Source organism: Helicoverpa zea, chromosome 3 (genome assembly GCF_022581195.2).
Source record: "Helicoverpa zea isolate HzStark_Cry1AcR chromosome 3, ilHelZeax1.1, whole genome shotgun sequence".
NCBI lineage: Eukaryota > Metazoa > Arthropoda > Insecta > Lepidoptera > Noctuidae > Helicoverpa > Helicoverpa zea.
This window is the reverse complement of record NC_061454.1, coordinates 12,864,090-12,876,648: the sequence shown is the minus strand read 5'-3', so window position 1 is coordinate 12,876,648 and position 12,559 is coordinate 12,864,090. Positions and strand designations below refer to the sequence as shown.

General features: G+C 34.2%; 1 protein-coding gene across 1 annotated transcript in view; it reads left to right on the top strand.

Moving 5' to 3' along the window:
• The first annotated feature begins 1,841 nt into the window (after positions 1-1,841).
• Positions 1,842-12,559, top strand: part of LOC124645790 (leucine-rich repeat-containing protein let-4-like) — a 243,403-nt gene continuing 232,685 nt past the window's right edge. Inside the window, exon 1 of the mRNA XM_047185688.1 lies at positions 1,842-2,180. The gene's annotated coding sequence lies outside the window, so the exon portion shown is untranslated. The remainder of the gene's footprint in view (positions 2,181-12,559) is intronic.

Below are 12,559 nucleotides of genomic sequence, written 5' to 3'. Positions count from 1 at the left end.
TTCATGTACTCAAACAAAAGGATTCGATGATTTATCATATAGATTCATTTCACTAGCAGTGAAAACTCAAATTCAGATAAACCTACTTCCACATTTATTAGTATGGCCACGGAGTTTGTAATTCCAACGCTGTGGTCCAACAAAGATGAATCTGTAAGCCATTTCACGGTCGGTGACAAATTGCCAGTGTGCCTTTTATTGAAGCGTGCATAATAAAATTGGTTGAGTGCGCTCGCAATCTTGATGTGAACGTATCCGGTGAACAAAAAAGTTTCGAGGACAATAGAGGAAGGATGGAGATAATAAATTAATCATAAAATGGACAAAACTTTATTGATGGGGGCTATTGTTGAGGATTTAAATAGTGTTGATGATTGTAAACGCTTTGAACTTACGCTTTGTTAACGCTTGAAGGTAAACTTTAGTTATAGAACAAAGTGTAAATGTAAAGTTAGTAACTATTTATGAGTTGAAAACAGGGCTTAAGCACGTGAACATTGTAAATAAAATCACATTTGAAATAACCTCAAGAGTAAGATAAAAGAATATCCAGAAAATAAAAGCCTGAATTCGATAGCTAAAAAAGGTGAGCAAGAATAACAGCGATCATTTCTCACACGTATCATGATACTACTTTATACGGCCATATATCAAAACGACGTACTTACAAATATTGATAAATGAATCGTGAAAAATAAATAACAGCTCACTTGGTCAAGTCAACTTAAGACCACAGTTTCACTCATATTTTATTGGCGTGTTTATGATGTCTGCTTGCTAATTGCTATTAACGTATCCATCCACATTTGTTTCTTTCAGCTGAAGCTAATTTATTCATGCAAAGTCAGAGATCTTCGGAAATCGCAAAAACATCAACCTTCATTATTTTAATATTTTCATCTTCATCAACTTCAATTCCTGATTATTCTGTTGCTAAGCCAAATCCTATAAGCCCGTTATTCCATTCTTCCTTTGTCTTTTAACAGTTAGGTAATTGGAATTTTCGATTTATCCAAAGCCGTAGCAATGTTGGGGTTAAACACTCATTGTGTCAGTTTAACTCGAAATAGTTCGAATATTCTCAATATTAATTGTATTTGTTCTGGTAACTGTAATGTTTTTGATAGCATTGTTTATGTTGTATTCTTTTAAATTGGCCTTTTCATATCAGGAAGTCACTAAACTCTCTTGTCTTGTTTATGTTAACGTAACATAACGTAGCATCGTTTGCGCCAATGCTTACCCCATAATCTTATGAAGCTTGTGATCATAAAGTCAGGCCGACCGTAAAATATAACTCCAGGCAAATATCGATTTCAAGCCTTTTGTTAAAAATTGCATCAGAACAAATTCATTGACTGACTTTCAAATATCGTCTGTATAGTTAATTACAGTAAAGAGTAATTCCAACGCTAAACCCTACCGAATAGACATGCGTTAGGTTCATAATAATTGTGAACACCGCCAAATATTCTTGAATGTCATCCATCAGCTGGAGTTCCGAGTTAAACAATACTTTGATGTCACCCCGCTCTATTATAGATAACAATACCCGGCCTCTCAAAGACCTTACCGACAGCAGGTAGACACAAAAATCAACAAACCAACTCAATTTAAACCTTTCCAATGAAGCACCGTTGCCTCTACAAACTCTAAAGAAACAGGACCAATTTTAATGCGAAATAAAACCAAAAACAGCAGCCGTGTGATTAATAACACTTATTTCGGGCCACGAGAGGGTTTGCCAGGATCACGCCGGTCTGACTCGGATGCGCCCTATGGATGCGTTCGCTAGCTAGACGGCCATTCGTTCATCGTACGTCTCCCATTCCCTCAGTCGGTCGACCGCTTGCGTCGCGTGTGGACGTATTGCGCGCCGCGAATTCCTCTCCGCACGTAATCGTCGTAATAACCAACAAAAAATAAAATAAACTGTGACTGGTCTGTGTTCACGTAACGTTCTCTCGTAAAGGGAAATACGGCTTTAGCTAACTGGATACATGTCGGTTTTACAACGTTTATTGTTTTTAGTTGGCAAGTGCAAAATGTGATGTTATGTGTGCTCAACGAGCGTACCGTCCTGTGTAACGTTGCCTCAAAGTGAACTACATGGATGTAATGTGCTTTTAAAATTGGAAACACATAATCTCCCTACTTCGGAACCGGATTTTTTAATTAAGGTTGGTAATAACATTCTTGCTAAATTATTAGGTACCTATACTTGCGTTCCGCTATACTCAGATAAGGCTAGTGTAGGTGTTTGTGCTAAGAGTGACTAATCAAGTCAAGGTGAGGTACACAAACACGAATTTATTCGAATATCTTATGTACATTTTGATAAACATTAGTGAATCAATGAAACCGTAGGTTTACAGTGACAATAAAATTAGACCGGTTCCAAGAAACTTAAACTCAGAGCAAGCAAATAGCAATTGCTGGTAGAGCAGATTTCATGGAAATGGGCAAATATTCAAATTGCTTTGAGGATACTGAGTGCAATGATGCCGAGAGACAACAAAGAAAAAAATATCGCCAAGAATTTCATATCGCTCCCTATTTCGCAAATGAAGGTCAATTGCACAGTGGACGTTTCATCGAAATGGTCAATAAGAATTGGAATACTAAATAAACAACGATACACATTCCCATTCCCAGTTGCTTGATTATTTTGGCGCAAATCCAACCATTATTGGTGGTTCGAAGTATACTTTGCTTACCGCTCGTTGTTGAAGGATCTGCTAATATTATGAGCATTTAAAACACAGTCAAGAATTCAGAATTGTTTCAAGTTCCTCTCTTTTGTATACCCGTATTAATTACATTCTCTTTTATCTGAAGTAATTTAAATTGTTAGCCATTTCACTTTACGAAGGAAATAAGATTTTGGACTAAGATAAACTTTGTCGGAATTTATTTTTGTTGTCTCTTTTTCAAGAGCTATATCGTTAGCGTTGTGATTGCTTTCATCAATGCTTGGTAGAGTAATACTTATTTCTTCGTTTTTATTGCTTTATTCAACAAGCTTGGTTTTGGCTTCATTTTCTGCTTATTTCATTATCTCAACAACTAGCATTTATAAAACATTAAGTCAATCAAAGACTAATATTTCATTCGTCGTATCGATGCGTGGAGCGTATTTATAAAATAAACATTTAGCTGGAACCTACGTTTCTCTAAAAGAGTTTATCCGTGGACGTTAGTAGAAAATATTGTGTAAACACAAATGTAATTGTACACGGTTGGTCTGTGTGTTTGTTTATCACAGTGTTTCTGAGAACACAGTGTCAATGCGACCGGTCGGCTTATTTATGAAACGCGATAAATGTAAACAAACCACATTGCGTAATAGCGATCCTAGGCTTTTTGAGACGGATTACAAATATGAGCACTGAAGTACATAGGTAGGTATTAAGGTTAGACGATAACTTGTTAAGAGTGGAAACCAAAATATTAAAACGTAGAAATGCTTGCTTATTTAATGAATTACTAGTAGCAGTTGTTATTGTAAGTCTGCTTTAGCCCATTCGTAGAATTGGAAATATAGGTACCTACTTGGCTCTATATTTTCTTAGCTTTTATTTAGGTTTTGTGGAATATTAAGGTATAACATAGCTTTTTAGTAGATTTTCGCCACTAAAACTTTCGTGCTTGAACTCAAAGAAGACTAATATTTTATTCGAATGTTGAAATTAAAAATGTTAGTTATACGTTCATCGGCAATAGGTCCTCGTAACTGGCAAAAAAATATTTTAGACTCATCTCTTCATTAGCCACCTGTAAATACCTGCATACTACTTAGGAATTCAACTGAAATTTTAATCAAAAATATGTAGGTATTTACGTTATTTAAAATTTTATTTAGAATTAAAAACAGTTTTTGATCCAAAAAATATTTCATCTCTACAGGGATTAAAAGGGGTTGTAAATTAATAGAAAAATTCTTTGATATTTCTAAATCTCTTTATGATCAACGTTAGAACTGATTTATTTAGTACGGTATGATTTTTTTTATTCAGCACCATCGTAATTAACATTGACTTTCATTTTTTAAAATGTTCTTCATAATACTAGTCAAAATATTAAGAAGCATTTAAAATAGAAAATCCATTATGAATCTGCAAAGAAAATTAAACCTTATTATCACTGTCGTAATTATCAATTTGTATGGCAATAAACGGGAACACAAAAGCAATATAGCTAGATGGTCTAGTCTAGATCCTCCCCTCAGTCTAGTCTATGGTGACCTAAATACAATTACACAATTACCTCGTTTGTGCATTTGCAGATTCCATTCAATTTCTAGTTGTTAGAAAACAAACGGATGATAAGTTTTGTGTAGTTAACATGTTCCATTCAAGTTTAATTAATAATTCGTTTCAGTAACTTTAACTATGTAGGTGTTGTGGTAAATCTGAATCATTTATATTGGCTACTAGCTTTTGCCCGCGGTTTCGCTCCCGTCAACTGACTTCTCTACTTTACCCTATTTTTTTTTCATAAGAACCTTCTCCTGACAATAACAAACACAACAAAAAAAAGAATTAGCCAGATTGGTCCAGGCGTTGTTGAGTTATGCGCTTACCAACACATTTTGCGATTCATTTTTATATTATAGATATTTAGGTATTGTTTTTTTATCATAATAGAAATATTAGCCTAGTCTCATTCTTCTCTAAATGTTTTATGCACTAAATACCTATATCGAAGAAAAAGTAGGTAATAATATTATAAATATAATCTAGACTATCTCTTTTTGATGAAAAGCAAATCCTTATACCTAAGAAAGGACGTTCGGTCTTATTTTTAGCTTAAAGCAAATGGCTGTCTGATTTATTATATATTTTTCCTAGAAAGGCAAAAAGCCATTAATGGTTTTGTGGTTTCATCTACATCTGTTAATAAAAACCAATTGGATTTGTAACAGTAGTCTTTCTATTTTAGGTTAAGCCTTTTTATAGGCGAATGAATCATCGATATAAAACAGTTCATAAAACCTATGTATCGAGATGACGCCTTACAAAGAATCGAGTCTGCGCTACTTAGCACTATATTTTGGGCATAAGTTCATTCAATGAGGTCGATTAACGCTAATTTAAGATTTCCTTAGAAATCATGATTCGATACGGTACAAAAAAACTTTAATCTCGATGTGGTAGAATCTCCACTGTCTATCCATTTGAGAAAATATTTTTAAGCTCAAAATAAAATTAAAAATGAATAAAATATAAGTTTGCGATAACGAAAAGTGTATTAATTGATAATATTTTTTCTATTCTTATTTAAATTTAGATTTTTTTAACGGGATTAAACTAATTTTTACCCTGATTTAAATTTTGTTAATAAATCCTTGTTTCACCAAAAAAAATGTTCTAATTCAAACGAAGTAGTAAAATGTTAAAAGTTTAAAATAAGTTAAAAGTTACGGGTTATTCAAGGTTGTAAAATCTCATATAAAATGCGAGACGTGTACTCAGTAGTTACCTACTGATTACCCAACAGTTTCATTACTGTTATTACCTACTGCATATGCTTTTATTTTCTACTGAGTAACTGTTGACAGTCATGTTGTAATCGTGCAGTGACATTTACCCAATCAACATTGCTATTTTCATCTGTCATTGTTTTATAAACAGTCAGTTTTCATGTAGGTCTTTATTACTGTTTTTACATAAAGATTACTTACTTATCTTAAACTAGCGAACCGCCCCGGCTTCGCACGGGATAACAGTATTTCCCCACTATTTAATGTATGTTATTATACATATAAACCTTCCTCTTTAATCACTCTATCTATTTAAAAAAAACCGCATGAAAATCCGTTGCCTAGTTTTGAAGATTTAAGCGTACAAAGCGACTTTGTTTTATATTCCTATGTAGTGATTCTTTTCTATAGCCGTACTCCTTTATTCTTATAAACCTAAATAACTCAAAGTAGATATTGTAATCCCCTTTTCACTAAATCTAGCATTATCAAACGCTTTTCAAATACGTCTATAAAGTTCTTTGAATCCCAAGATTAGTTATTCAGTTGTTTTATATTTAGTTTTAAAATAAACTAATCCGTATTGCCTAGTTTTACGTTCCTCAGATATTAAACCTATTATCATAATATTAGAAATAATAATGTATCTTCTAATCCGACTAAATATGCATGAGCTGTTTTATATTTAATAAGCCCATTTTTGCAGAAACTTTTAATCTAAAATAGTTAGGCGATTATCACACTGCCCCGCATGATGCAGCGTAGTGCGTGGATGCGTTTTTTTCCGTTGTATGGAAATATTTCCGTTTGTATGGAAAACACGCATAGTCCAACACACTGAAAATGCATCCACGCGCGTTCATGCGGATCACGCACATACATGCGGAGAAACACGCACCCCCGCGCGTGCGGGGCGAGACGCAAGGTATGGCACACTGAATCCCGCAATGCCGCGCGTGATTTTGAATGGGCGTGACGTGTATATTTGAAAATGGAACTCGCCGTGCGTGAATTTACAAAACGCACCTACGCGCGTGAGTGCGTGAAAAACCCGCACGATGATGCAGATCTGCACTCCCGCAGGAACGCGCGTAGGTGCGTCGACACGCAAGATGCAGCGTGATGCGGGGCAGTGTGAAGATCACCTTAGTGGTCCAAGCTGAATTTGTGATTCAAATATTATGTATTCACAAATTCTAGGAGCGTAATTAAATGATGCTGATTTTGGCAACAATTAGAGCTTGAAGTTTTGTCATGATAAAACTGGTGATTATTGTTATTCTAATGGTGGCTTATTTGAAATATTTACGGTTAAAACTAGTACGATTATTATAAAAGATAAGTTGCTTGATAAGATTATGGAATTGCCGCTCTCCTCATTACCAAGACAATGACTCAAGTCTTTGAGTGCACTCCGCATTAATTTGAGTCGTATCAAACTTACTAAAATGTTTATGTTAGTTTTAAGTTTAAAGTTGACGTTTTAAACAGACGTTGACTTAATAAGATTTGAGAGAATCTCGAGTTTTTATTAGATACATTTACAGTTTTCGCTCATCTACTCTCTAAAGTTTTGCTTCTAACTAACCACATTTTTGACTTGAAACAAGGCCAATTAAGTAGAAACTGTTGTTTAGTCTAACTTATCTAACTTACAGCCAATTTCTTCATCAAAAGTTAAAGCCAAAGTAAAAGTCAAAGTAATGTCTAAAGTAAAAGTAACGGTCAAATTCGATTTTTCTATTAGTTTTGCTGTCACTTTAGCCTCGAAAAAACGAATTTGACCGTTACTTTTACTTTAGACATTACTTTAACTTTTACTTTTGATGAAGAAACTGGCCGTTAGTCAATAATTTGAAAAAAAAAAACAAAATGTTGAAAAAGCGTTGCGAGATGATAACCTATTAACCGATACGTCGAAACAGGTCATGATCTCAAGTAATCACTTGTTTTTTCATCAACCGACGGCACGAAATCTTCAAACAGGCGGAGACCTCTTTCAAATACTAAAAAAACGGCCAAGTGCGAGTCGGACTCGCGCACGAAGGGTTCCGTACCATTAATTTATAAAACGGACAAAAAAAAATTACGTTTTGGTATGGGAGCCCCCCAAAATATTTATTTAATTCTAGTTTTCAGTATTTGATGTTAAAGCGGCAACAAAAGTACATCATCTGTGAAAATTTCAACTCTCTAACTATCACGGTTCATGAGATACAGCCTGGTGACTAACGGACGGACGGACGGACGGACAGAGGAGCGAAAACAATAGGGTCCCGTTTTTCCCTTTGGGTACGGAACCCTAAAATGGGTACTAATTAATACTGCAAGGCTTAATTTTATATCATGTAGATGAAGGAGATAGCCCACATGATAGTTTAGTGTAATATATTTAAGATTTTACTCATCTGTTTCGAAGTTAATTCTCAAATAAAGGTTAGTCCTAACTTTATCTAGATAAACTCAGCTTAATTCACAGTTTCACGTAAACATTCACGTATGAAGCCAAGGTTATGCCTTGTTAAGTTTTAATGTCGCAAGCCGTATAGGCCTTTCGTGTGGCTTAATTTGTATCTCCCAACGTCTAAGTTTGTATGTAGCATTCTTAATTAATGCGTAATTTTATTCAGTACCAAGTATTTTAGTACCTATATTCCTTCTTCTCAGAAAAGTTGTGAAGCCATTTATTTTAGCACGCGCGTGTAGCGTGAGGCCTTATTTCTGTAATCTGTAATCTAGATTTGAAAAAAATACGTCCTAGAGGTCAAATCTAAGTTTATCCTTATTATGACTAAGTTATCTTAGTAGGCACTAATTAAAACCATGTTTACAAAAAACAGTTTCCAAAAATACAAGTCAAAGTGCTTTAAGCTATCTTAAACACGTGTTTCTTGATAGCCTCAAAAATACAGATTTTAGTCACGTGCATAAAATGGGCATGTCATTTTTTATCAGTGCTTATGTGCCAGAAATCTAAATAACTTATGCTTTTGATGATAAAGTAAGAAAAAAAAACTTTGAGGCCTACAAACAACCGTTAAGAAGTACTAGGATAGCAGTTACGAGAGATGCGTTGTACATACGTAGATATATCTTCCATAGATACAAATAGATTATCAGATTAACCGTAGACGTTGATGTTGAACAGAAGTACCCGTGAAAGGAGACGTAAGGGACTTCCCAAATCTTTCTCCTCTCTAGGGATGCTGGATGAATCAGCAGTTGAACGTAAGGGGCTCATGAAAACGATGGTGAGATACTGAATAATATGTTTGCATGAATGTACTCAGATAATATTAGAGGTAGATAAGATTTAAAAAATAGGTCCTGATGCTAAATGGAAAATAGATGCTAAATATATTAAGATGTAGGTATATTAAAATTAGATACACGCACAACCCTAAATTGCTTAGTAAACGTCAATTCTTAAATGAATCCAGCTATTCTTAAACATGAATTGCAATTGATTTTCTAACAATTAGAGTACAACTTAAATACAAGATTAATGAAGCTGATAATAATCTTGACCATTTGATTTCATACCTCCATGGATATCATTGATTTGTTTTCAAACAGACTTGCCATCCACCTAGTACTAGGCGTGGTTCCATTTAAAATTCCATTCGCCTAGTCAAATACGATGAACATACAGACAGAATACAAAGCGAATCACGAGCCATTAGTTCAAAGGTTAGTCTGGCAACTTTGACTGGAGATTTAAGTTTTAAATAAATTTTAAGTCTTTCAAAACGAGTATTATCGTTGAAGCATCATTTGTTATCGGTACTACAGAATTTTACATCATTGTTTAATGTAAGATTTATTTTAATTCAGTTGCGCATCTTTTGTTTTAACGAAACACCATAATTATAATCCGCTCGTTCACTGTTTTATTCAAAGACAAATTACTCCTTATATGGTTTTTTTATGTAATTACTAATTGATGTCCTACTATTCCCTTGAGATATTTTAATATAATATTTTAAGATAATTAGATATTTTCTTGATCAATAAAAAAACTTTTTACAAAAAAATAAAACCGACTCCCAAAAACACTGAAAAGCAAAAAAAAACTATTCTTAGGTGCATCGGCCTAGAAGTCGGTGTCTAATGGATGTAACTAAGTTTATAACGCCACCGACTTCTAGGCCGATGCACCTAAGAATAGTTTTTTTTTGCTTTTCAGTGTTTTTGGGAGTCGGTTTTATTTTTTTGTAAAAAGTTTTTTATTTTTAGCTTTTCAGTGACAAGCATAGTTGTCACTATCCGCATGTCATATCCGCAGTGGAAAGTTCTCATCAATACGAACAATATAAGCCCAAGCACGAGGTAGTTTACATATTCAATTGTCGAGTTCCCTCGACCTTCGCTGGTCTCCATCATCAGGTCAGCTTCAAACCTTCACTGTTGCAAAGGTCTCGTCAATACGAACAAAATAAGCCCAAACACGAGGTAGTTTTTTACACATTCATTGTTCAAGTTCCCTCGACCTTCTCTGGTCTTCATCATCAGGTCAGCTCCAAGCCTTCACCATTGCATAGTGTTATCAGACATGCGCCTTAGTGTCAAGTTTTTACCCTACGTATGCCTACGATTTTCGAAAGTTGCCCTCGATTTCTCAGGGTTTCCATCATCAGATCCTGACCTGGTGACTATGGGACCACCTGGGAGGTAAACCCTATCAAACAAAAAAAAATTTTGCAAATCGGTCGAAGCGTCTCTGAGTAATCGGTGAACATACATAAAAAATAAAAAAAAAAAAAAAAAAAAAAAAAGATCCCGACGAATTGAGAACCTCCTCCTTTTTGGGAAGTCGGTTAAAAATCAATAGCATCTAAAATAAACTCAACTACGTCACCAAGGGTAAGTTGCTTATCCATAATTTTTACGCTATTTCATTTTCATTGATTATTATTAAACTAAAGTGTAGGCTTACAGACCCATATTTATTCCCCCTACTTATTACAATGGTCGGTTTCTCTTGAAGCTATTATTAGCTTCATTACAGCAATAGCGAGGCTATAAAAAATTAACGAGTGAATACGCGCATGTTTCTCACAGTGTGTTAGGTTAGGGCTCACACGGGTGACCTTTTTGATCGATATTTATATTATGGTAACTAGTTCAAATTATAACGTTTTCACTTCAAGAACATAAGGACTATATAAATTATGCAGACTAAAAAACTGCGCCGGTTATAAGGAATGAAAATATATATTTGTTTTTATATTTTACACAAGTCTTACAGAGGGAGAGTAAACGACAAAAAATTCTGTCTGTAAGCAAAACAAATCATGACGTGAAAATTCCTTAGAAGTAATGCGGCTGAATTACAAGGAAAACTGAATCAGTACTAGAAACACTCAATATAAACCCAGTCATACATTTTGGATAGCTTATGAATCATGTAATTTATAAACTATTTACGGCCAATCCCAATATTTTATCCATCTCTTGTTTAGCTTACCAGCGATAGAAATCTGACATTACTTGTATGGGGCTAATTCTATCTTTAGTAAACAAATGAATAGATAGATAGAATATGGGAGCGGCTGTTTTTAGATGAAGTACAAAGTAGGTACAAAGTACTTTGATATCAAATAAATATGACATTGATTATAAGTAGTTACTTTGTAAATATTGAGTTCACACTAAGGTCAGCTCTTGAGCAACCTCGAGGGAATTTATTTGTTCAAACTCATTAATTGAGATCTTTTATAGATTGCTATAATGACTTTTTAATCATATTTGTTTGAATTTGAATTATTGGTCATTCATAAGTTTTTACAATTTCGTGATTTTGTTTAACCGTTTTTTATTGACCTTACAAAACAATTTATCAATCTCAAGTGGAACATTAAATTATCTAGTAAAAATCTCATATTTTGTCAAAACAAATATCTTCAGGGACAACTTAAGTGGTTTTCATTATCTCTTTCAAGTGGCTACCATAAGCTTTAGAAGAAAATACGAGATAGAAGAGGTAACTCGAAGTTCTTATACTATCCGATGATAAAACTTACAGTATGAGTTTTTAGGTAGAGAATCATAATGACCCTTTCGTTTAGGATGCAGTAGGAGGGAGTGTTCGAATTGTTACTGACTAAAAATCATCTTTGTTCCTTATGAAGCCCTTTGTGTACCAGGACCATCCCAACAATACCACACCCACGGAATATAGCAAGCCTAGTAAATATATTTTGACGATATAGCTAACATGACTTCACCTATTTAATAGTACTTTTTATTTCAGTAGCCTAGAAAGTAATAAACACATTTTTTACATAATTGCTTCAATTAAATCTTAATAGCTTAATTCTCAACTCATAAAAGCAATTCAAAATTAAGCAACTTTAATTACTCTACATAATGAAGTCGTGTTCATAGAATTTGACCGTCAAACGTGATCAATTAAATAATAACAGTAAGTTATAAAATTCCCGCATGTTGAACATAATACAGACGTACTTTATTTTTAGGGTTCCACGTTACATTACACTTCATGCAGCTAAAAGTGTAGTAAAAAAACTCACTGGATCCAAAACAAAATAAGAGAAGAAATTACTCTGATTTACAAAAAGTAGTCCATTATACAGTGAAAAAAAAAACCATAAAATCCAAATGATATCCGTGCTTAAGCGTGATGCAGCACGATTTACAAACCCCATGCTTTCATGATTGCAATCTCGAAACTTAATACAATGTTTGATAAGCAGAACCCTAAGTGCTATTAGCGCGTTGGGTGTCAATTTCAACTGTTTGCTCTGAGAATGGAAAACAGCGTGAACCATGTGCACGAAATATGTGACTGACGAAAATATGCGGAAAATAATAGACGTTATACTGTATTTGGAAAAGCACTTAATATGGAAGAAAAGCTTGCAGGATTCTTGTACTTGGAGTGAATGGAAAGAGGTATTTTTATACTTTTCAGTGTAGCTATATGAAGTCCAAGCTATGTACTGTTAAGCAGATCTCATCAGATAACTTTGCTACTCTGAATGTGGCTGCTAGTGACTGGGCAATCCTTAATCATCGAATGGCTAACTTCAGAGCCAAAATTCTATAATGTTGGTA